Genomic DNA, 27,511 nt, shown 5'->3' with positions numbered 1-27,511 from the left:
GCCATTTTAAATGAAGAGTTAATTACTGTATTTATTTTTAAAAGGGGAGGGAAAAAAAAAAAAAAAAAAAAGACACGGTTATTCCAACTTTCAGTAATTAAATATTGAACCATTTAATGTATCCTGTTCCTCCTGCAGCCTGGTCACGTGCTCCTTAAGAGATTTATATGAAAAACAGTACATAATCATTAGCAATTTGTCTTCATCTGTCAAAAAACACACACGCCTCATCCCCATCAAGGCTGATCTGTCTATATATGCAGCTGACAGTTGTCACATTCTGGAACTTTAAACAGATAAAGGCTTCAATGATACTGTATCTAACAGATTCATGCAATTCTGCATTCACATTAATATTTACTGCTAATTATTGTTGTCAAACAGAGCAAGTAAATGAACGGTGGGATTCATTTGGCTTCCTGAGTAAGGACAACATTTCACAGCATTTCTTAAGTCTCAATACGTCCCATGAAGTTCTATCAGACTTGTGCCATACAGCATAATGGAAATAAATGCCAAAAGTATTAAAAATATAGTCCCATACTGCTCTTTGAAGAACTGGCTCTACGATTACAATTATAGCATAGAATGTAACTTTGTTCTTCAAATATTTTTAGTTTCCATCTGTGTGTACGAATGCATTGATAAGATAGTGGAACATAAAAAAAAATAAAAAAGATATAAGTGAACAGCTTTCCTGTATGTGCAGCTATGCAAGTTGAAAAGATCAAGATCAGCAGCAGCAGTAAAGCAGCCCCAAAATCACAGTTTATGAAGGTCTTATGGGAAGATTATTGCATTACCTGCAGTACAGAAGAGATACAGATCTGATTTAAACTGATTCCAAATCCATTTGGATTTTAGAATAGTTTGGAATGATCTGTTTTGCTCGGTTTTACTGTGAGAGCTGATCTTTAAACATATATAATAAAAATTATGGTTTCAGAGAGGCATGAAATACCAACCAGTACACTGCCATTTCCCTGGGCTCCACCAGCCCTACCTAACTCAGTTTTTATTAGAGCCACCAGTCATGGAAAACACACAGGGATGTAAATGGTGCAGCATCCTCCAAGCAGTCCCTGTAGCTCGACTGTCAGGGACTGCATGGGGAACCCTGTGCTGCAGCACATCCTACCTGTGACTGACAGCTGTGGATCTTGGCCATGCCTTTAAACATGAGATGCTGTGGTTGAGTAGACTTGATAGGATCTGGATATTTATAGGAGGTCATAGTAATCAAGGATATAGCTGGTCACTTCAAGCAAGCTCAGGTAGAGTTAAAGAAGTTAAACTAATTTTAATAAAAACAAGCAGAAAACCACAACAGGTCAGGGTCTTAAATGGAACCATCTTGAAACATACATGTTAGCCAGTACTTCTTGCCAAATTCAATGAAGTTTAACTACCAGCTATCACCTAATTAGCCTTCTCTTTCATGTCTCATTTTTCCTCACTTCTTTTCCCAAACCCTGCAGTAGAGATCTATCAAGTATTTAATGGCTGACATGCTTTCAGCTAGAAGAAGGTATGTCAGGTGTGTGTTCCTGCTTCTCATACAGATTTCAACTACCAGCTCACCTTCAGAACAGTTCAAGAGTAAAGTTCCCTTGCATGCCATTTATGAATGTGAGATTGCCTGCTGGGCTGAATGCATTACTGCAGTAGAAAAACAAGTGATCAAAACAGAACAAAGATTTTTTTTTTTTTCCCCCCCCTCTCTTCTTAAGAAACACTGCACCTGCTGAAGTGCTTCTTATCCTGAGAGGTTCACAAATAGCGGGTTTTATTCTCTACACTCACAAGTGGCAAGCTTTCAGATTTCATCATCTTTCCAGCAAGGTCATTTTCCCTAGTGATTCCGCACTTTTTGCATTTCATTTTCTCTCCAAACATTAAAAAGGGGGAAACAATGAGTAGTGGGAGCACACAGACACATTTTTGGAGACAGGATGGAAAAGGGTTAGATGCTTTCTGTTGTGCCAAGGAAATGATTGTACTAACTGGTTGTTTTATTTAGATATAGTGCAGATAGCTTGCAGTTTGTCCATTAGAACTGTCTAGCTCTTAATTACAATGACTTCTGAAAGCTTTGGTTAATTATGCTACAGAGAAAGGTTTTGAGCAGAGAGATGACTATGTCAGAGAGCAGCTACTGATCCTGACTGGCTTAAGTTAGTGTTTACAGGATTTCAGTCCCATAATAAACTAGAGACCAAGCTGTCACTAGCAGAATTGTAGATACTGATGAGCATTTATGTTGATAAAGAAGTCCATGCTTGAGGAAGAACAGCAATATGTGTGTATATATAGATATTTGTTTATTTACTTTAATTCGTGGAACTGAATGAAAGAGACAAATAATAGATTTTTAATTCCATCACTGAAATGAAAATAAATCAGATTAACTTCACACATTTAATGCAGAGATCTTCCCCTATTGAAAAAAAAAAAAAAAAAAAAAAAAAAAGCTGAACTTTCTTTTCCAATTTGGGAAAATTCATTCATCACATGAGGATTGCTTTAGTCCCTATACTGAACTGCAAGTGTTTGAAAGCCTATGTAAAATGTACAGACAGTCAGATGCTTTGCATCTCTCTACTTCATTTCCATCAAAAACCCTCAGTGGTTTTCAGAAGTTGATGTTAGTGCTTTCTGATATCTATGGCACTATTATGAAAACTGATATGCTTTTCTGAGTTGCACAGAAAAAAATTTGCATTCAATTCCCCAAATAGCCATAGAAGGTTTACATGTCCTTGAAAGCATCTTTTAAAGTAGGATTCATTGAAACCTAAGTGATAGTCAAGCTTTTCAATGGCTTTAGGAAGTCAACAGAGGAAAATTGAATTGCCCTTTGCAAGTGCTGCTGTCTCTCCAAGAACTCTAGATGGAAGCTAGATGACAAGGTTAGGCTAGATGTATAAAGTAACAGGACCTGTATGTCTCTGCCTCGTTTGCTACACCTCTTATTTGGTAATGGCAGCATTTCCCAGGACTACTATATGAGGGCAAATTCATTAACATTTTGAGTCCTGGTATTAATGACAAGTATAGGTGAAAGATTTAAGAGAGTGACACTCGGGCTTTTTGACTGATTTTGCAGTACTGATATTTGTGGCTTCTTTAATCTTATTGTTGCAGCCATTCCCACCTTCTCTGTGTATCATGGTGTTTTTCAAACCCCCTGATAATTTCTGGTATTATTTTTCTCCTTTACCTTGGTATTTGTTATTACATTTAGTTTTAGCATTATTGGTTGAGTTGTAAACTGTAACCTGCAGTACTAGTTTAAAGACTGAAGCATAACTCTATTTGAATTAGCTTTATATGACATTTTTCTTTGTCACTTCTACTGTTACCACATCAACCAGCTTAGTGGGAATAGACTATACTACTGTTAGCTCCAGTTTCTAAATTTCTCTGCTTGAATTCCAAGCTCTGATTAAGTCTAAACTACTCCCCAACTTTTAAACTGCTAGTGGGAAGCAGGTCAACTGGGGAAGAAAACAGCATCTCAGGATAGCACACATCAGCAGCTTTGAGGGTCAGGCAATATAACACAAGAGACACAGAGAAAATTCAAGAGTCAGCTCATGAGGTATTGCTTTCCTTACTGCCTTCAAAATGTGGCTCTATCACGAGCAGTACAGTGATTTATTGATGCTTCATCTTCCTCATTCACCCCACTGACTCCATGGTCCAGATCTGACTTTACTCTTGATACAAAATAGAGCCTACACTTTTCCCAAACTAGTCTTTGGTAACTAGGATATCCCTTTACTTTAGGAAGATTTCCACTAAGAGTTCAAGTTCAGAAATTCAGCTGCTTGCCCTCACTGGATCTGAGGGTTAATGGGACATTAGATAATTGAAGCATAAGCCAAGTCTTGATGGGAACCAAATCTTCAAGATCTTATAAGAAGTTGCCTTCAGAGAAGGCATCCAGACTGCACATTTTCTACCCGTACTTGGCAGCAAACATTAGAGCAGGACCATAAGCACAGAGCCCTGTGTGTTCTTCAAAGGCTTCACCTCAGACAGTAGCTGCAGAGAAGTAAAGGGCTCATAGTAGTGTCAGTCTGGTTAATCAAACCAAGCAGCACTGGGAAGAAAACCAATTCTCCCACAACCATCACTTGAAAAATCATATTCCCTACTAGCTTTCCAGTGTGACATTTAGCATGAAACTGAACACTTGATTTTATGTATACCCTTCATATAATGAGGAGGGTTTATTCAAAGAGTAAAACACAGAATCATCGTCGTTGGAAAAGACTCTGAAGTTCATCAAGTCCAACCATAACCTAAACCCACCAACCATAACCTATTCTACTTGTTTAGTGCTTAAATCATGTCCCTAAGCACTACATCTGTATTTCTTTTAAACACTTCCAGGGATGGTGACTCCTACACCTCCCTGGGCAGCCTGTTCCAGTGTCCAACCACTCTTTCAGTAAAGAAATTATTTCTAATATCTACATATGCATAAGGAGGAGGGGATATAACACCTGCACAGGGAATCAGCCACAGGGAGCATACACAGCCAGCTAGCAGAAGTAACCTGAACAGAAGAACTTGAAAGAAGACCTCAGACTTCCCTGCAATTAGACTTTCCCTTCACTGCACAGGATTTTATTTCATAAAGCTGTAAGCATCTTCTGAAAACTAAGAGGACCAACCTTTCACCCGCAGTCTTAGTTACAGGAACAAATTTTACAGCTTAACTACAAACATCAAATATATTTTCAACAAGCAGTGGAATGAAAAACAAAACTATTAAAGCTTAATTATCTGTATCTTTGTAACAGTCGAATAACAAAACTTACCTCTCTTCTGTCTTTCCTCACATAGAATTTTCTCAGCATAACACCCACCAATTTGCCTTCTTGTCCCCCTTTCTTTTACTTGGGGACAGAATGGGCTGAGTAGCTATTTTCTCCTGGCTACCGCGTGGGTGTTACATACTGCAGTTATGTGCAATGTATTGCACCTGTTGTTATAAATGAGCCAATGTTCCATCCTCTTGGCTAATTGGCAGCTCCATGGGTAACAGGTTCGTAAGAGAGAACAAAAATGAAAGCACTGAGGATATCGAGTCCTCAGGAGTACTGAGTCAGAAATTCTCCAGTGATTGTGAAAGGGGCAGAAAAGGAATTTTTCATGATAGCAAAGACTTTTAGCTTATTGCCCTAATTAAACATTTCCTAACCTGAATCCAGAAGTCCTCAATCAGAGATGGGAGCATTTATTTCACAAAGGGACATGCTACAGCTGTAACAGATGACCATTCTCTCAATTCCCTGTCTTGTAGGTAACTTCATTCCCTATCTCCTCCTAATAGTTGGAATGTGATTTTTTTTATATCTGTATTCCTAAAAAGCCAACTCTCCCCACTCATTCTTAACCCTCTTCTCTCCTAGATCAAGACAAACCTACCGAGAACACTTTGGGAATCTTTTTCCTTTTCTGTGAAGTTGTTGCAGTGCCTTTTTGTCCTTATCTCATCTGTCTCAAGCCTCTTCCTCTATAACATCTATGACAGTTCTTTTAAGAAACTTATTATATTTCCATCAAAACCTACCTCAGTGTGACACTTTGTAGTCACTGTAACAAAGACAGCACAAATGACCGGGCTCCAGAGAACAAATTCACATAAAATGTTATTAGTTGTTTATCAGAAGAACATAAACCAAAAAAAATCCCAACAAACAATGGAGCCTTCTAGGCTGATATTGTCAAAAGCTACCTTGAAACTCTCTCCTCCAAGTCTCACATAAAATTAATGAGACTCAAACATCTGGGACTATAGATTCTAATTTATATGCTCCTATACTTAGTCCTGAAGTTCTGCAAAGACAACTTTTTGCTTTGGATTTGCACAGGGCCTAACACAGGGAAATTTAGAATTGCTCTCCCTCTGTGCTACAAATGATGATTATAGTCTTTCTTCTCTAGGAGTAATTTATTTATATTTTTCTAAATGATCATTAGTGAAACATTATTGAACTAATAAAAAAGGAATGAAGGATAAATTATGTTCCACTAACAAAGACATAGAGGGAGAATCATGGATTTTTATTTTGTATCTCACATCCCCATTGGAATTTACCAGAGTAAGTTTGATGTAATCCTTCATGAAATTTTATTTACAGCCGAGATACTACAATATATGTCAGTGCCATGTAATCTGAGAAAAGAAGGAAAGTAAGAAGAATATATTAAACAGTAGTGCGGCAGTAGTAAAGGCCCAAACACAATACTCAAAAAACCTGGGTTACACTGGATCTTAGAACTACTCAAGATTTTCAAGTGGTAATGAAATTTCACTGCTAAAAATAACTCTTTTCAATTGGCAAGAAAGAATTTGATGATACTTTTGTAAAACTTTCTTCCTTAGTGCTTGTGAAGGACCAGGTACTTCCTTACACGAACATGAAATGTCCTTTGAGTCAGCCGACAATACTGACTTAAAATGGCGTCTCCACGCGGCAGGAAACCCCCTCTGTGTGTGTGTGGGGGGGAGCAGCTGCTGCGGGGAAGGAGCCGTGGCCGGAAGCAGGGGCAGGACTAGGTCCCATCTGATTGGCTGAAAAGCCCGGAAATGCAAAACTGGCACCGAAGAACCCCTGAGAGAGGCAGCGCGGCACGCCCCTCTCTCTCTCGCTCTCGCTCCCTCCTCAAGCCCCGGTCCCAAAGTCCCGGAGCCGCTCGCCGCGCCGCTGAAACCACCACGTTTCCAGGGTCTGCAACCAACCGTGCCGCGCCTACGGTCCCGGAGCCGCTGCTTCTTTGTGGGGGGGCGGGGGGGGCGACCTGCGCTTGGGAGTCCTTGCAGCTGCTTTGCTCCGCATGGTGAGATAATTCCGGCTACCCCAGCTTATAGGGAAAAGTACAAATCGCGACCCTATACGGGAACTTCGTTGGGCATATCCCTCCCCCTCCTTCCCTCACTTAAATAAGTAAATAAGGTGTGTAACTAAGGTGTACCCATATATGTTTAATGTGTTGTAATCACTCCTTTTGAACCTCCTGCCCCAAATTGCTTTGTTTTCCCCACAATAAACCGTGCATTTCTTTAGAAATATTAGTAAGCACTGAGCAAGTTATTCACTCGAAAAAGTCAGGGCATAAGCCCCTGTCTCCTCTGTGTGAGGCGATACCCACGTGTGGATCTCTCAGCAAATCCTGATAAGTTAATACACTCCAATAAGGAGATATAATAGGTCACGGATCGTGACAGTGCTGTTTTCAGCTACTTTATACTTGTTTCAGATGGTTTTCAAATTTCAGAAAGAAGGGGGGAGGGTAAATGTTTTCAAAGTAGGTGTGATTTTCTCTCTTTCCTTGGCCAGCACTCTTTTAAAAGAATATAGGGGAAAAAAGAAAACTGAGTCTTGTTAATACTGCTGGAATGTATCAGACTTAGAAGGGCTGAAAACAGTCAGCAGGACAAGAACATGCGGAATAATTTTACATTTGTGAAATGCTTAAATCCTAAATCTGCAAATTTGTTTTCACTTTTAGCTTGTATGCCAGTGGAAGAAAGTATTTTGTCCAAAGTTCTTCTAAAGTAGTTTATGTCATGACCAGTGTCTTGACTTTGAAATCCTGTGATATAAAGAACAGCACCTTAAGATGTCAGTTCCTATTCTAGCAGTCATAGGGAACATTTTGCTTTGATCTCAACCACACTTGTCTGTGCTTTGCAGCAAAACCAGGACAGAATCCATCCAATTGCATAAAAAGTTTGGTCTTCACAACTTAATTAAGGAAGAGAAAATCAACCATTTAAAGAACTGTTTGGATAACTAGTAACACCAAAGACTGAGGATAAATGAATTGGGCTGTAGCCAGTCCTGATCCTAGTAACACCTTCTCTTCTGCTGAATCAATTAAAGGTTTTATTATATTTAGGGAAATATATTGTTACTAGTGAGTTTCTTTTATGGCCCCATCTTTTTACCTTCAGCCTACCCTCCTATGTTTGTTTCTGGAATTGAACTTTTCTCAAAACTTTTTTACTTTCTGATTTTTTCTCTTCCTATCAATGTTAATTTATTTCAGAAATGCTCCTTTGCTCTTCCAGCTCTCCTTTCTGTATGCTGAAAGGGACTTATTCTCCCATTTTGTGGTTAGTTATTTGCCTCCTGCGACTCCTTTCATAGCTTCTTCTGCAAAGATGTAGGATAGAAAGAAATAGCTTTAGTCTCTTTTCCATAAAACAAAATAATGCATTTACTCTGTTGTTTGGAACAACTGCTTAACCTCTCAGTTCTTTATCATGAGTCGTCTTGAAAACACAACAGGAAAATCACACAACCTGACTGTATCCCAGGATAGCCTGCTGCAAATGTAGGCTTAGCCCAAACAATGCAAGTCTGCTCACAAACAGACTCTATCACAGTCACCAGGTTTAATTCCATAAACCATAGGCATTAGTTGCCCATGGGAAGTCCCTTTTCACTTTTGGACTTTGATCTCAAAAGAACTTAACAGCATTGGGAGATTTCATGTCAGGACTTACTCTCCTGTAAATTATCAGCTGGGGAAGAGCAATGTGGGACCTTGACACTGATTCTTCTCCCATTTCAATTCTCAGAAATCAGTTTAACTTGATGAAATTGCATTAGTGGGAAACCAGATAATGTTCCTAACTCAATAAGGCATATTATTTGCTTGATTTTCATCTGGTGCCAGTCCCATTGAAGTTAACAAGCCTTGAGTATATTCTAGAATAGCAATGCTTTTTGAATAAGGATTGGAATATAAAGCTGTTTAGCCTGAATACTTCCCACCTATCCTAATATAGTACTATATGTTTATAATTTAGGAGCCTATGATTTAGGACAGTGAGAGAGTGAGACAGCGAGAACAAGAGCTGACATGAATAACTTCATTGATGTGCTTGTTACAGAGGGCTTTCTTAGAAATGGAGAACCATTATATAAATGGCCAAATTAGCAGCCAGTGTCCGAGGAGGAGACATTGGGAAAGCAGAATCCTAATTAGGAACATCAGTTAAAGAGTTCTAATTAAGCACACTGAATTTGAACTGTTGATCATGTACTGACTGCTAAAAGAAGATACTAGGCTACAAAAAAGGCTCTTGGACTCTGCTAGATGCTTGCTCCTCTCAAAACCACCTTGATCCCTTTCTCTGTCTTTGCTTGTTTCCCTAAACATCCCATAGTAAGTCTTGTGCAGGTTCAAATGTTCTCATACAGTGTCCCAGAACACCTAGGTAGTAAGCCTTCTGAGTCTGTAAGGTGATCTGGAAAGCCCCTCCTACTGACTTGTCATGACAGGTGTCATCCTAGCCAGTGGGGCTGACACCTCTCCTGGGACTGCCCTTGTGACATCTTAATCCTGGAAAAGGTGGAGGAGGTGCAAAAAATACAGAAGCTAATTCACTTCTGCTGCTGTAGTCAAGTAGTGCTGTGTCATGCAGACAACAACCGTGCAGGTCTCAAAAGACACCCTTGTCTTACAACAGAGTTCTCAGCATCCAAAAAACACAGTTCACCTGGTCCTGCTGTTTTGCAAGGTTTTTGCCCTAAAATTCCCTGAAGAGATCCACTGAACAGTATGGACATACCCATAGGAACAACATTGGTTATAAATTAAACTTATGGTATAGAACTTTTAATCTTATGTTCTTTTAAAACAAAATAGGCTACTCAAAGTTATAAGTGTGCAGAGATAAATGCATTGGCTAGATGAGACCTGGCTTGCCATGAAATGTTGGGTTTTGTTCTCATTTCTGTGAGATATCTTCATAAGTGACTACAGATAGAACTGGACTTAATGTCTAGTTTTCCTTCCTTCAACACAGCTTGAATCAGCTGTAACTCAAAGTGGAAAAAATGCCACCACCAAATATCTGAGAACAAATCTGACTGTGAAGAAAAAATACATAATATGTACAAACAGTGAATAGTTCAAAGGGAATGGCAGAAAGCTGTTGTAGCAAAATACTAAGCATTGAAAGTAAAACTGGGCTACACAGTCTGGAGCTTATTTCATCTTTCATCTCCATAGAGTAAATACAGTTTTCATTTGAACCAGTCCAAGTCTAGCAAAAAAGTTAATTGTGTAGTCCAGAGAAAAAAAAAAAAAATAATCTGAAGAAAATATTGATATTCTTTAGTTATTCCTGATCAATTTAAAAATTCCTCTAACATTATCCCCAAATTACTTGCATCTGGAATATTGTGTCCAATTCTGCACCCCCCAGTTCAAGAAGGACAGGGAACTGCTTGAAAGAATTCAGTGCAGAGACAAAAAGATGATGAAGGGAGTGGAACATCTCCCTGATGAGGAAAGGCTGAGGGAGCTGGGTCTCTTCAGCTTGGAGAAAAGGAGACTGAAGGGTGACCTCATTCATATTTACCAATATGTAAAGGGGGAGTGTCAGGACGATGGAGTCAAGATTTTCTCAGTGATGACCAGTGATAGGACAAGGGGCAATGGATGCAAACTGAAGCATAGGAGGTTCCCTGTGAATATCAGGAAAACCTTTCCTGTGAGAGTGACAGAGCCCTGGGACAGGCTGCCCAGAGAGGTCATGGAGTCTCCTTCACCGGAGACATTCAAAACCCACCTGGACATGTTCCTGTGTGATGTGCTCTGGGTGATCCTGCTCTGGCAGGGGGGTTGGACTAGATGATCTTTCAAGGTCTCTTCCAACCCCTAGGATTCTGTAATTAACTGACAGATATTATGAAACTAGAATCCCTATGGACAGGAGCTCCCTCCCACAGGTTGGTTGGCCTGTCTTATAAAACAAGACTCGTAGTAATTCCATATAATCTTCAACTCACGTGAAGAACTGCATTTTAAGTCTTCTCAGACAAACACAACTGACTGACTGCCTTATCTCTGTAATAAATTGATAGTAATTCACGTAGGTATCCCAATAATGGGATATAATGAACGGGAGATTAGAAGAATGCAAACACTGTGACATACTATTTTGAATGAATACAGTTTCAAGACAGATTACCAAATTAAAAATGTTTTGATTGCATTCTACATGATCAAGATTTTGTCTGCTTTGGAAACTGTGAGCTCTTCAACTGTATCAGTGGAAGCTAATTTGTGAAGGAGATCTGAAATAATATGCACACACACAAATCAAACGCCTGCAAGGGAATATGCAAGATTTTCTGCTTTTGAAGAAGGAAAAACAAGAAGTTCTTTATACTATCGCTAGAAGGTGTGAAGATTTAGAAGTTAAAATCACTTTTTTCTTTTTTTTTTTTTCTTTTTTTCCTAAACTAAAGCCCTCTTGAAGAACAATGAATGTTAAAAAGCACAACTGAATCTTTACCATGGTAGAAGTTTTAAGTTCCTTCAGGACAGATGGAGGATGGTTTGGGCTCTGCTTGACAACTTTTAAGACAGATTAAGTTCTTTGCTTCTCAGCAGAATTTCTCTATGATTTTAAGTCCTTATCTCTCATGCCTTGGGTCCTTATTTCTGAAATAAAGATAATAGCATTTTTCTGCCTCTCAGGAATTCTGGGTGCATCAACACACTAAGGATGCAAGGCATTCAGATACTGAGGTGATGTGGGCTGTTCATCTGCTTGGTGGATAGCTGCTAAGTGGAGGCCAGAACCAGAGTTTAGAGAATATCAGAGAGATTTATTATTCTGGTCCTTAAACAGTGTAGAGCTGCATGAAGAAAATGTGATCTTGAGATTTCTGCAACTCCTATTGTTATTGCCTCAGTGGCCAGAAAAAGACTGTAAATTAACCCAAAACCCCTCAATTTTTTGCTTCGTTTGGGATTCCCATTAAGTGACTTTCCACCTGCACTGACCATTATCCTTTTACACTTAAAATGGAAGAAAAAGCATATATATAGTCATGTACCTTGGCCTGATGTGATGACAGAGACTGTAATATCAAGTGCAGACTGGTGATACTCCAGCTCTATAAAAAAATTACAATCCCACACAGTAAGTAAGCATGTGATTTGCACATTAAAGTGTCATTCCTCATATACCAGTAACTCTTACATACATTTGCCTTTCAGTTTCCCATGAGGCACCATGAAACAGATTTGAAAAAAAATGCTCTCTTTTCTACTATCCCATCTTCCTCATCTGTCAAGATATTCCGGCAAAGACTACTGCAAATGTAGACAAATGGAACAAACTTGTGGAAAAATGGAGATGGATATGGTCCTATTTGGTTTAGCTTTTCATTGCATTCTAAGCCTTAAAGCAAGCCTACCAGGATGACCCACCAAACTCAACACACAACTAGTACAAGATAAAGTGCACAAACACTCTCATAATTAGAGAACTATTACAGCTGAGTAAGGATTCAATTAAGAGGCAGAAAGTAGAATTCACATCATTGTTTCCTAAACAGATAAAGTGAAGGTGGGGATGTAAAAATTCATACCTGAAAATTGAACCATATAGCCAGAAGCAATGAGCAAGAGGTGTTACAAGTCTGAGTTTGATATTCCTCATTTTAACATGGAGGAGGATTAGGAAGTGTTATTGCTTTCCTTATGTTCATTTCCAGAAATCTGCTAAAATGGGAGAGATAACAGTTTTTCTTTGCACAAGCTATGAGAACTGAAGAGAAGCAGGTACAGCATATATTTTTTATGTTAATTAAGCACTCTCCCATTATATTCTCAGGACAGAGTTCATTGGCTGTCACAGAAATGTAGTGCCAACGAAAAGACAAAGGGAATCGAAGTGGCTGAAATCTCAGATATTACAGCATGAAGAGTTAATGGGTTCAGATTCTCAATGCAGCAGCTAGAGCATTCAGTGTTTACTGATTCACTTGTCCAACACTCATGCTACACACATAACAAATCAGATGTCAGGGAAAGCAGCATATCATTGTCTGTTATTTATGCGTAAGCACTCCAGGAATTCTCACAAAGCTTTAATATAAGATAACTTAAGCACCAACATAATAAACAAAGTATTTTATAGTCATGACTGGCCAGCTTGGCCACAAGAGCCTTTATAAAACAAAATCGTAGAAATTGCACCAAAGGATTACTAAGGTCACACAATCAAAACCACAGAATCAGCCAATGAACTCCAGTGTGCATTATAATATATTTTCTAATTACACAAGCCCATGCTAATTCATTTTTGTTGCTTTCCACAGAGTGGATAGTGCTCAGTTTCTTCCTGAGTTCCTCAGTGATGTTTATTGCTATAGTAACCAAATGCTCCAGAAAAAGTAATTAATTTTCGAAACATCTCTATGGAATTAAAGTTGTCTAGACACAACCCTGGACAACTGGCTCTAGGTGGCCATGCTTGTGCAGGGGGCTTGGACGAGATGACCTCCGGAGGTCCTTTCCAAATTCAACCATTCTATGGTTTGGTGAAAAATACTATTGTCCTTATTTAAATGAAAGGGAACTGAAATAGAAGGCAATTAAGACTGCTCTTTTTTTATCTCCTTGTCAAAACACCTCTGTATAATGTTTTAGATATATTTGCATTTGTCTCTTCAAGAACACCTGTCTCCATCTGCAGTTTATTAATTTTACAAATGAGATACAGAGTTTTTCTTCAAGTACCCAAGAACTGATGGTCTCAAAACTGAACCAGCACTCACAGAGGTGGCAGCTAGTAAATTGTCTTAGCATTACTTGGGCAGTTCTTAAGATTTTCTTGAGGACAATCTATCTCCAAGGAGTTTCTATACTTTTAAAATCATGAAACAATATGGTCAGCACCATGTTTACCATTTGGTAAATCCATCCAGGAACAGCTTTGGTTTAATTTTACATCTCACACAGTAAATAAAATAGCAGTCTTAAGAAGATGCAAAGGGGAGTGTCTCCGTATGTTAGATTTACTTATTTTAATTGTGATGCAAAAATGCATAGAAGCTAGTTTAGGGCTGAAGATACAACCACTGTTCTGACAGCTTCTGACTTTTGTGCTTGAATTAAGACACAGGATAACTATGTTAAAATAATAAATAAAATTTGCAGGTTTCTACAGTTTACAGTTAACTGTAAACAAAAAATACATTCAACACCAGTATAAAAAAACTATACCGACATCCACATAGATCACAAGTGTGCCTGGTGACTCATTTCTGTCACACGACTCTGCTAAGCTTGCAAAGTTACTGATAACCCTAGAGAAGGTTCATCCTTTCTGGGAATCAGTGGAAGAGCAGAAGAGACGCAGTGGCTTTCTCAGGAAAACAGAACTGGAACAGAACTTCTTCAGATGAGGCTTGAAACTAAGCCCAGGTGTAAGATACCTTACACCTCTGAATACAAATGTGTTAGTTCCCAGACTTGAGTTCTTCTATTGTATCTCTTTTCTCAAATCTCCTTAAATAGTTCTTGATACCCTGTTCAGTAATCAAACTATCCATTCCCATTTTTATTTCATCTTTCACCTTTCTTGATTATCTTCCCCTCTTCCACCCACTTGTGCTTTCAAGTGCCTCTTCTGGGCTTTTCAGGAGATACCAATCTCCCTTCTCTGTCCAACCAGTCAGTCCCTAATTCTAATACTAATCAGTCCCAGATATTTTATTTTTCTTGCCTGCTCTCCAGCAATCAGAATGCTTATCCTAATCTATTGATCCCTAAACTTCAGGCTACAATCTTATTAAGGTGCTTCTACCAGATAGTTTTCTCTAAATTAGTGTGTTTTCATTTCGTATTTACTTTAGGGGGGAGAAAAAAAAAAAAAAGGCAGAGACTTCTATAAGTGTCCTTCTCCAAAACCCACCCTAAAAAATTCAGCACAGAGAAGTCACCAAGAACAGAAAACTTCAGTTAAAAGAAAAAGGGAAAAAAAAAAAAAAGACTAAATCTTATAAAGTTATAAACAGATGAACACACACAGCTTTACAACAGTGAGAGTCAGGAAAAAATATTATTAGGTCACTAATATATGGAACAATACCACTTTTATTAAATGGATTTCTTGACTGGTAAGTGGGTTACACATCTGGATGCAAACACTGTACTTGCTAGATTTGAAGAGGGAATTACAGTGCATTCCTTGTGTGACTAAGCCAGTTTCTGGCTCTGTCTCTGCTTTGTGTAGTGAAGTGAACATCTTGTTCAACTCACAACATGGGGACCCACTACTAGAACCATGCCTTCTACAGCAAATGAAAATGGAGGAGAAGATTGCCTTTTTCCCTTCCCAGATTGCTGAATCCCAGATATAGAAATGTGGCTATTATTTTCAAACCATACCAGCACCAGAATATTGGCCTGTCATAGCAATCTATCCCATTTGAATTGGAGGTCATAGTCTCAGTTGCTGTGAAGGAGAAAAAGGCCAAAGACAAACAAAAGTCTTTAAAAAAAATAAAATATCTCAAAACCAGATATTAAAAAAGTTAGAGCCCAATACAGACAGAAGTTTAATTCACAAGGCATTTAGCTACAGGAGCTTCATAGTAACCTGTTTTCCAGTTAGGTTACAATTACTCTAAATTAGGATGGGAATTTGTACCAGCTGAGCTTCAAAGCTGAAAAGAAGCTTTTGGGTATGAGCTTTTGCCTAAAGCTTGGCTTCTCTAGGTGGCATTTTAGAGGCTAAGGAACTTTGTCTTTCCTGACAGCATAGCTGAATTAAAGACAGCTGGTATTAGACCAAGTAATTCAGTGACTTTAACAGACCCCTGTAAAATCCAGGCTTCTAGCCTGGAGTCAGAATTACAAGGCCAGCAGCCTCTGCATAAAGTGCTCTGCTGCCTCTGTCCAGCCAGGCAAAGCTTTGCAGGTAACTGGATTCCTGTGCCATGCGAGCCCAGCCATTTGGCAGCCAGCAAACTACTCCATCAAATTAGTCCCCTTGAGTTCATAACATTAAACAAACTATCAGAAACAGCAAGAGATTAACTATCACAAACTTCCAATTTTGTTATTTATAGCAACAATGATAGCCAAGTAACCATGTTCTTTGGGGCCTATATCCTAACAGGCACATTTGTATGATTTATTTCAAAATTATGTTGGTGCCAGATTGAAAGCACAGTTATAATAACCAGAAAAGCTTGTTGTTTGTTTGCTTTTTTTTCCTGTTTAAATTGCTGGTTTTCTTCCTAGAGCTTTCCAGTGACTTCCCAGCCAGCTTCCAGCAGGCTGCCCTGTTTTAGGCCCAGCCAGCAACCAAGCCCCACACAGCTCCTCGCTCCCTCCTCCCACCCTCCCTGTGGGATCAGGAGGAGAAAATATAATGAAAAGCTTGTGGGATGAGGCAAGGACGGCGGGGGTAAAAATAAATCTCGTGGCCAATCAAATCCGAGCAGGACGAAGAGAAACAAAACCAGACCTTAAAACACTTTCCCCCACACCCTCCCTTCTTCCCCGGCCCAAATTGCTTTGCTCCCCATTTCTCTACCATCTCCTCCTCCTCCAGAGTCACAGGGGGACAGGGAGTGGGGGTCAGTTTGTCACGCGTTGTTTCTGCCGCTCCTTCCTCCTCCAGGGGGAAGGCCCACAAAGTTTTCCCCTGCTCCAGTGCAGGTCCCTCCTACAGGAGACAGTCCTTCTGGAACTCCTCTAACCTGAGTCCCTTCCACACGGTTCAGTTCCTCAGGATCAGCCTCCTCCAGCACCAGCTGCCCACAGAGTCACAGCCTGCTTTGGGAACAGCCACCTCCCCTGGCTTGGGGCTCTCCGTGGCTGCAGGTCCACATCTGCTCCACCACGGATCTGCTCCACCACGGATCTGCTCCATGCTGCTCCAACATGGGCTGCAGGGAGGAGGACAGCCTGCCCTCTCACCACGGGCTGCAGGAGAACCTCTGTCCTGGCACCTCCTCCCTCCTTCCTTACAAGACACCTTGGTATCTCTGCTTGGTCAGTGCTCTCACTTCCCCCTCTCCTCTCTCCTGCCCTTATTTTAGCTGTTTCCTTTTCCACTGTTTAATCTTTCAGGCACAGAGGCACTGTCACTGTTGCTGATAGGCTCAGCCTTGGCCAGAGGCAGGTCTGGCTTTGGAGCCAGGGGAGCTTCCAGCAGCTTCTCACAGGAGCTGCCCTTCTGGCCCCTCTCCAGCTACCAAAGCCCCAACACACAGACCTGACCCATGGGCCCGCATCCAAAATGGAAACTATGAATCCCTGTGACACACTCTTCCCCATCAACCAACTTCCACTGCAGAGCAATCCCACCTACTTTTACACTTCACATCAAGCACAGAGCTGGGTCAGGCAGGCAGTGTCTATGCAAACAACCTGGTAGAATTTAGCAACTGAAGCAGAAACAGCTGATGAGATCCTCAATGTTTTCTCAAAGTGCCAACAACAAGCTCACAGTTTTGAGTAGTAATGACAGCAGATTAATTGAATGCTGATGGGAATCTAAGAAGCAGAATCCAGTAGAACAGATATTGTTTCAGTGGGAAGAGAGAAATACAGAGGAAGGTCTTTTTCTGAGTTCTCAGAGCCCAGACTGAGTGGAACACATGCCTTATCAAAAGCAGAGCCTCTGTGGCATCTTTTCTTCCTTCATTGTCACAGGCCAAGAAAAAAATGAAGAAGAAGAATAAAAAGAGCTTGCAGCTGGTAGAAAAATGAGCTAGAAGGAGCTAAAAGAAGGCAAAATTTTAATTCCTTTACAGGGTTGTATCTACAATACTGGCTGAAATTTCTGTCTCCCATTCTAATTTACTGTCTATGCCTGATTATCAGTCCCTTTTCATTGAGGCCACTCCATGTCCTCATAGGATCCTGCTCAGTTCATGTTGTTTCTTATTTCTTAAAGTTATTCCCCTTGCATAGATGCCATGGTTGCACCTTTTGCCTTTACTGTTTACCATGAACTGAGCTTTAACATGCCCTTTATTATTCACTCAAGTGAATATTCATTCAAGTGCTAGGTACTGTGTCCTCTGCCCTTTTTTGTTTAATTAGGTGACAATTATTCCATGCATATTTTGTTGATGCCTCTGGGTTTGCACAAAATTCAGCACTAGTTGCCCTGTTTTTAATGGCAATTATAACACAAGATAACAAAATACACAAGCCATAAAAGGAGCACCTCAGGATTGCAAATAAGAGCAGTCTAGAAGAAAAGCTCCAGGCTTGTTCAGTCTTGAAACGAAATGAAGAATGGAATTTCTGGCATTATTTGAGACAGCAATAAATGTGTGCAGTAAGTTCCTATATTATTTTAATTATTCAGACTAGCCATGATCATCCAAAAAATCTAATTTCTTTTACTATGCAAAGTTAAGAGTTTAGTGAAACCCAGGTTACGTCTGTGCTTTCTTGGAATTCCATAGAATTATGTGGCAATACTGCAACGTTTTGAGTCCTTGCAGGCTTGAGGTTCACAACTTATCCAAAACTTTGTCTTTTTAGAGATTACATGGAAACTGAGTGCAGCATCCTCTGCTTAAAATCTGTAATAAATCAGGTTAGTCAAGAGAATAAGTTTATACTGCATTGATTTCGCCCTGTTTAGATGCTGCAGAGAAACAGGGATGAAGCAAAAGGATTACTGAGAAAACCCTGCTCCTTCAGGCTAGGGACACAGGGAGAATATCTCTCCTGAAGCCTGCAGCTCAGCAGATACTCCACAGACCTCATTCGCTACAGAAATACAGGATGTAGGACCAAAATAGCAATGAAGTTTCTCAAGTCATAAGTGGCTCAAAGTGCATTTAAGAAGAGAAAGCAAATATTTAAGTCTTTAGAATTAAGACTTTTAAATAGTGAATATATATATAAGGATTAGGAAATGTATATAAATCCTCCACATTTCCTAAGGAGCTTTCCTTGATACCATGCATAAAATAACTGCCTACTGTAAAGTATTTTACATTATCTGCCAGTCACCAACAAGCACAAGATTCTGAAGTAAATGAAACTTCATTTGGGGCCTGATGGCAATTCCTGTTTTCCTATGAATAGTCTAATGGAAAGGCCTCTGCCACAAAGAGCAAACCAAATAATACACTTATTGAATTTCAGTAACAGGTATTCAAGTACCCATATTTTGGCATAGCAGGCCAGACCAGATGAAGGCTGAGCAGAACTGCAGAACCCAGATATGATTTTAACATAATCTTGTTTTCTGAAGGTTGGGAGAGAAAAAGAAAGATCTAGTTAAATGTCAATATGAGAAATAATCCATTCAAATAATCTAACCAGAAGGGTGAAATTTTGATTATTATAACGAGATGTAATTGTGACTAAATTGAGAAGTTGATTATTCATAAAATAATCGTGCCATTCTTCCACAAATAAAATGAGACAAAATGTATTTTGTGGCTTGGAAGTTTAGCTAATACTAATGCAGTCACTATATTTACTGATGTGAATCTTATTCAATAGTCAAGTGAGTTCCAATCAATTTTCTCATATGAGCTGCATGTACGGATTTTAACTGGCAAATTAAATAGATGTCATCTGTTGGCTCTTTGGGGAAATCAGAAATCCCTCTACAAGATCATCAAATTAGCTTTCACCAGTTGTACGAAATGAAACGAAGTAGTACCAGGCTATGTTTTATTTATTCTCAAGTCTGTATCAGGAATTGATAAGTCAAACCCAGCAAAAGAACCCCAAGTGTAATTTTTATGAAAATGTCTATTTCAAACCACTGAGAGAGTGTGACAATTTTTAATTACTTGGGCACGTGTACAACTCACACACAACCTCTGTAAGACATTAGGAGACAGAGTTAGATTTACATCCCAACTGAACTGCTAGAAACTCAGTGAGCTGGAGGTATAACCAGGCATGACTTGCTCCTTCTTGATGGGAAGCATCTGATTGTGTTCAGCCATGAGAAGGGAAGTCTTCAGGGAGACTTCATTACCATGTTCCAGTACTTCAGGGGTGGCTCCCAAGAAGATGGAGACTCCCTATTTACAAGGAGTCACATGGAAAAGACAAGGGGTGATGGGCACAAGTTGCTCCTGGGGAGATTCCGATTGGACACAAGAGGTACATTTTTCACCATGAGGACAGTCACACATTGGAATAGTCTCCCAAGGGAAGTGGCAGATTCCCCCACATTGGACAGTTTTAAGTTTCAGCTTGACAAGGGGCTGAGCCATCTCATATGAACTATAGTAGTACTTAGAAAGGTTGAACCAGATGGTCCTTGAAGTGTCTTTCAACCTGGCATTCTGTGATTCACTTAAAATCATCTGATGAGGGAGATCACCACCCAGCAGTAAGCATTAATTGTAGGGATAAGAAAGCCTCAGAGATCTGGCCAGTGTATTTTTACATGTTATGGTGCTGCTTCTAAAACTCTTTAATATTTTACTAAAATAGGTCAAAAACTGGTATCTTCACAACCTCAACCAGAATCCTTGACTATCCGAACTAAACAAAAGCTTTCACATCTCATATAGAAACCTAATGTAGTTTATCAAATTCAGTTACTGTGAGATATATGAACACATTTACTGAGACAAAGTGTATCTATTAAAAAAAACAACTTAAATCACAGTAGAAGTTATTTTGGTGTAAAGACGGAGAGAAATTTCAGAGCTGAGACCTGCAGCTATTAATTATGAATGAAAAGGGAACTCCACAAATAAAAACACCTGCTCTGATAAGGTAAATATTTTTCTGGTGTTGTGGCTAAACCACTCAGGGACTAAGTGGAATAAACTTGTTTTGTGGTCACGTAACCACAAATTATTTTCATTTTCCTACTTCCCATGTTTTACATTTCCTCATGAAATTAGCTGTTAATTATTGATGTTAATTTAATGCCTATGCCAATCCAATAGTTGGCAATTCTTAGAGTTGTCTGTAAATTTATTTTGGTTTAGATGACTCAGTTTCAACCTAGATTAAAAAATACTTTAGTTGCTCAGTGCCTATTTTGTAAGTGAGGAATGCACATCTGCAATCCTGCTTCTAAAGGACCCTGTGTACCAGCACTGTCCACAGGACTGGGCTTAGAAGGGACAGGGAGGAGAGGAAGGTCTGGGAGAGTCAACTGGTATTGCAAAAGAAACACCCAGTGGACTGTGCTCCTCTTCAAAAGCTCCAGTAAACTTGTTCTCTTTTATGCCATTCCCACACTGAACAATTATATTTGCTGTGAACATAATGAATGCATATTGAGAGCTAAGTATAAGTAAACATGGAAGTGTTTTCTAAAGATACAGCAAAAAATTACATAAACAGTGCAATAACTGGGAAAACAAATTCTGAAATATAGTTCATCCAAAAGAATTTTGCTATTTGTGCAAAATTATTTGGCATACAACACATAAACAGAGTTCCCCAAATAACCTAAATGCTGTTCTGCCATAAGGTTCTGAAGGGGGGTGACAAATAAACCACCTTTAAAAGAGTACTTAGCTGGGACAACAGATAATAAGTAGCAGCAAATACAGTCTTCCTGTTACTAACTTGTATTACTGTGGCCTAAATTAGTCAAGGAGATGGAACTAATACAGCTACAATAGTTTGTTCTAAACCGTCTAGTCTTTATGTATAGTTATGAATTCTAATGTAGGAAATAAAATCTGTATGATGAACCATTTATTCAATAATCTCTGATATGTAATCCATCTATTCATGGTGAAATAAACCTCAAAACTCCCACTAACTGCAATGGAGATATATATATATATAAATAAATAAAAATATATGTACACACACAAGCATGCATGTATTTGTATAAAACACCTTTTATAGATAGCCAAGTAGAAGTTACTAAACAGAAACTTGGTTCAGGGGCAGATTTGGTATTTTAGTCTTATCCTCCTGCATAAGGCCTTGGAAGATAAATTTGATGCCACCTTCAGCTGGATTTAGAAAGACTCAAGGAATTGTTCTGGCATAACCCTTAAAGCTTAACTGTGTGTAACAGCTTCACATTCTTCACTTTGGCAAAAGTTCCTTCTGCTTGCATGGATTTAGTGACACAGCAAAATGCCACTGAGTCTTCTGCTTGTATAAAGATCCAACATTTCAGAGTGAAAAATCTGTCTGTGCTGGATCAGAAGGAGTTGTGCAGTGCATTTAAACAGAGCCAAGCTTCCTTTGCATTTGGAAGTTGGGACTGAAGTCAAATTACTAGGGCTGCTGACTAAGCCCTGGCTTGAAGTTAGGGGAAATAGGTCCTGGTACCATCAACAGCTGCTTCATAACATTATATATTAGGCAGAGAAGGGAGTGGGTCAGCCAATAACAAGGTTCATTTTATTAAGATACAGGTTTAAACACATTTGAGTTCACTGAATTTTTTTCTACTTACTTTAAATGACACATCTTAACTAAGCTTTGAGTCAAATGGTATGATCTCCAAAAAAAATTAAGATTATGTTTGACTCTAAAGGTTTGAAAAGTTACATTGCATTTCTCAAATAATTTCAGTAGGGAAAAACAAAACAAAACAAAAAACATTTCAGAAAGGCCAAAAATGTTTTGTTTTGATATACTCGAAACAACCTTATTCAATTTTGCACATTGAAACAATATTCCTTTCCACTACACTCAGTCAGCATGAACCAGTTCAAAAGAGGCTACAACACCAGATTTCTTGAGGGATTGAGCTGGAACCTTTTTTTTTTTTTTTTTCACTCAGCTCCAGGTATGAGTTCCATATTCAGCCAGCACTGAGCAACAGGCTCAGGAGAAAGAAATTAAAATAAAGAATGATATGATGACCTTCTCATCATGGTCCTTCCAGATTATTCCTGAAGTACACAGCAGCTTTTACTACTACTATTTGCCTGCTTTGTCATTAAATGGGTGAATCAATCATCCCAGGTCCTGAGATCCCTGGAAAAATATTGGTCAGTGGAGATCTGCCAGGTCAGAAAAAAATGGCCCATTGACTTCTCCCTTTCATTGACCAAGGGAAATGTTCCTTCAGTAGCTGTCAGAATTGATGACCTTTTCTTGTTGATTATAAAGGTCATTAATCTGAAGAAAAAAATACAGCAAATGGACAGAGAAAAACTACCTTTGCTTAAGAGCCCAGGAACTGTCACTGGTACCAAGTGCTTTGCTTTAGTTTGCATTGACACCCTTAGTGAGTTTCCCAAGTGCTTTCTCTTTACCTACCCAATAAATGTAACAATATATTAACAATGCTGACTTGTCTCTTGCTATAAATAACATTCCAGATTTGAGAACCTTAATCTGATCCTTTGGATCAATAAAACGCCCAGAACCTGATTCCATACATCAGCACAGAAATGCAGCGACAGGCGGCGCAGTCTGGGGTACCACTGTCTGCCTGTGTTTTCCCCAGGTCCTTTTGGAACTTCTGTGATGGCCTCTTGCTGCCTGCACCAGATGGGGCACAAATGGTCATCCCCTCTTTTTACAAGGGGAATTGACAAGACTCTGGGGATAGATCATGGCTTTTTCCTACAGCACTGCAGTAGGGAGGATACTGAGCACACACTGGAGCCCAGGCTTTTTAAGTGGCCTCAGAGCTGCCGAATTCCCACCATTTTGCTCTCTGCCTCAACCATCACAATGCTTCTAGTCCAGATTTCCTGTAATCGACTCTAAGTCCTTACAATCTGTGTTCTTCTCCTGCCTGGATTAGCCACCTGTATTTCCACATTTGCATTTCAGTCCTGGTGTGCCTCACTACTCAGCCTGATAAGCTGGGAATTGCTGCTGTGGTAAATATGAACTGTACATTGTTTGAGCCTCTTCATTTTGCATTGGAGAGGCCAGTAAATCCTCACAGAACAGCAGTGTGTATACATTGGTAGGCTGTAAGATCATATATGTTTAAATGTGTTTAATGGAACTTTTATCAGTTGGTTTTGTTTTTGTGCAACTGCTTGTTTTCTTTTTTTGTGCTAACCCTGTGTAGAAAGCACAGTTGCAACATGTACCATCCCAGCAAGCTTTCCTGGGAGCACAGAAACAAATCTTCTTAAGCAGATCAGTTGTGCAACTCCAAGCATGTGTTAGTTTGAACTGATTTATTGATGCCAGCATCTCACTCAGTGTGTGCAGCAGCTGCCCCACTTTGAAGGATTCATGATGTGCTATCCGGAGTAAAGGACTCTGCATCCTGACATCCCTTTCCTCTCCCTGCTCCAGGCATTCTCTTCTGTGCTACCTGACAGGCTCCCTGATCTCAGGGAGAACAACCATGTCTGGCCTGGAGTAAACTTGCCAGAGGGAGCTGGGAAAGCTTGTTTGCTCTTGTCTCCCACTTCCCCAGCACCCACATGGGGTCAGGCACAATGAAGCCTGTTGTGTTTAAACCACTACCCTAATCATTTTTCCCCCCTGCGAGTTCTCAGCTTGAGTAAGAGCTTATCTTTCATCTGAATGAAAAGAATACCAGCTGAATTTATCATCTTTTCTTGCATCCAGCTTGCACTAGGGGGTCTGATCCAAAATCTTTGGCAGCTTTTCCAGTTATTTCAAAGAGATTTGGATTGTGCTTTTAACAACAGGATTCTCTTCTGATGAACCTAATTGTCCCACAGATACTGATGAGGTGTGTGCAGCCAACATGTCCCAGGCTGTCATTGCGACTCACAAGGTAAGCCAGGTGGCCCTGTAAGTACATCTAAGAGAATGTAAAGTGTAATGTGACATTTTTACAACCACTTTACTTTGATATCTGCAGCCAACAGAAGGGCTACTCAATTTAGCCCAGGTAAAAAAAGCCAGTCACTGATTCAATCTATACTGATTCAGGAATTTATTTCAGTAACTTCTCAATTCCACTACCACTGCAAAGACTGGTTAAGTAGAAACCAAGGATTCATTCAGCATGTGCCATTTAGCCCTCTTCTAAAATCTACCAGTAATTATGGGTACTAGCCTGGAGATAATATTGCTCTGAAAGTTACTCTGCATTGATCAGTTAAGTCTGGATTGAAAGGTAATTTTTAAAGAGACACACATTCAAATATTCCCTGGTTTACACTAGACATTTTAGGAAGACTAGATGACTGCTGGTTCTCTTTACACGTGTAGTAAAAGAGAGAAAAACATATTACATTGCCTATACATCAACAGGATGGCTTCAGGTCTTAATATTGGGATGCTCCAGCTTGGCTTCAACTTTGTATCAATGACTTCTGTACACTGACAATTTAATAAACATTTTGGCACCCATTAGAATTAAAGAAACCACATAAATATAAAGTCTTTTCAAAGAAGACATCTACTTTTGTCTTAAAATTAAATAAATCTGCTTTTTCCTAAAAAAGACGTAAAATTAAATAAAACCAAATAGAACTAGAATTAGATTATTCAGCCCCAGCATGCAGAGGATTTAGAATATAAATGCTCAGTCTTGTCAAGGGACTTAGGTTCCCTTTGCTTTACTCTCTTCTAAATTCCTTTAATACCTGAAAGTTATTTTGAAGAGAACCTGGCACTAGAGGGATGTGGGAAAAGTACATGGTCTCTACCATGCTTTACTGGAGGAGAGAAATATCAGTAAGTTATGTCATTAATTCCTTCAACAGATGTCAGAAGGAGACTGTAAATCAAAGAGAAACCACAGTGTCTTCAAGGGGGAGAAAAGCTGAATGTGCTGAGGACATCTGAAAACCAAACCTATTGTAAGTTATTTCACAGAGCTCTCCATCAGTTTATACTTTCTGTTCCAGAGCACGAGTATCATAAGATTCCTGTAATTCTTTTATTTCCTTGCCTTTGAGAGACATGAAGTTCACTGCTGCATTTCTACCAGATTTTGAAGATGTCTGTCTAATGGGGCACATACATAGCCAAAGATATTGTTCAGAAGTAGCTGCATCTTGCTGTATGACTTGATAGAAGGAATAATATTACAGTAACTGACAAACATGGACACCAACCTGCTTTTGGTCATCTCTCTAGATCCCTATTAGCACCCCCAGGCACCCAAACATGTAGACAATTCAGGTCCTTTTATTCAATGATTTTTATTTCACCCAGACCAACCAGAGCATGAATTGCATGGCATGAACAATGCTAACCTGCTTCCCCTGCAATGCACAACTTACATTTTGCATTGCTTTCTGTCCCAAAGAAAGAAAGAAAAAAAACCACAAAAACAAACAAAAAAAGAAAGGAAACACAACGAAAAATATTATCTTCAAAGAGAAGATATAATTGCTTTACAATTATATAATAAGCCATATTAAATGCAAGCAGTGTTGAAGATAAACTGCTTTGCAATGAGTCATTCAAGACCCATGACCTTAAGAATCAGATCTTGGAGGTTTTTTTGTAAGCAAGGATATTCTCAGATTTCTCCTGGCCTTATGTTTCCCAGAACAAATGGCTGTGAAGCTCTTACTTCCCCATATTCAATAAAAAACTCCATGTCCTAGACTAACTCAAGTGCACTTCTATCACCTCACTAAGTTGCACAGCAATTTTGCTGTGGGCCCTGTAAGAATAGGTAAGGTTTTCTTTCCAAATCACTTGCCCAGCAATACAAGGAAGATATAAAAACATCAGGGAGCCCTGTACTGCTTGTATCTGTGTCAGCAGTGGGAGGCTATTTTTTTATTTTATTTTTTTTTACAGAGAGTGGACAACATAAAAATAATTTTTAATAAAAACCCAACCATCTAAAGTGTTTATTCCATCTTGCCAATACATCAGCTAGTGGAGCTAAGCCAACCTGAGTGGGCATGTAAGAAGAACTAAGCCATTTCCTTCAGAGCAAGAATGAAGCAAGGACCAAGTTTTTCAACTCCCAAAGTTCTCAATTTGGATGCAGCTCTGCTTGCTAGGCAGCAAAACTCTGCATAGCCCCTCAGTAAGATCTAAAATTACTTCCATTAGCTGCCCTATAGTTTGATTAGCAGTGTTTAAAGGCATTTTGTACTTTTACAACCCTGTAGGCACTACCATCTGAGAGAGAGAATATGTATTATACTGTCAAATTGAGGTGAAAACCATACATAAACACCAGGAGGTTTACTGCAGGTTTCCAATGTTCTATGACCTTCCATTGTAATGGCTAGAGACAATGCAGTGCCCTGTGTTGGTATATAATAGCTTTGAAAACTGAAATGCTCCAGTCTTAGGAAAGCTCAGGTCTGATCCTAAAAAAAAACCCCTCAAATATACTTGTGCCTACGTTCAGAGAGTGAGACTGAGATCTCCCTGTACATCAAATACACCCAGTTCTGCACTAAAATGTCAAGCTCCCAGGTGAGGAGTCAGACTCAAGAAAATGACTGAAGGTTTAATTACAGCACAAGAACTATGATTATCCCCAGCAAGAGGAAAGTAGGAACACGTGTCACTTTGCATGACACCAGTTCCTTATTTCAGAATGGCCCAATTTCAGTCAGAGCTACAAATGATGCAAATTGATAAGGAGATGAACAAGTTGGCTAATGTAAATGGGCTGCCTTATTTCTCAGTATGAATGCCTGATAAGATTCAAAGGCTTCATGCCTACTAAAGGCAGAAACTTTATTATAAGTTACAGAATGTGCACAAGATCCCTTTTCTTTTAATGTAATGCTGCAAGTCAAAATGAAGGATTCAGGTGATACACACGTATTTCAGCTATTAATGTACTGTTGGACATTATCATTTGCTCTTGCCCATTTCTTCT

The sequence above is a fragment of the Chaetura pelagica genome, unplaced genomic scaffold (assembly GCF_000747805.2).
Source record: "Chaetura pelagica isolate M959 unplaced genomic scaffold, ChaPel_1.0 scaffold34, whole genome shotgun sequence".
Lineage (NCBI taxonomy): Eukaryota > Metazoa > Chordata > Aves > Apodiformes > Apodidae > Chaetura > Chaetura pelagica.
This window is presented reverse-complemented; position numbering follows the sequence as displayed.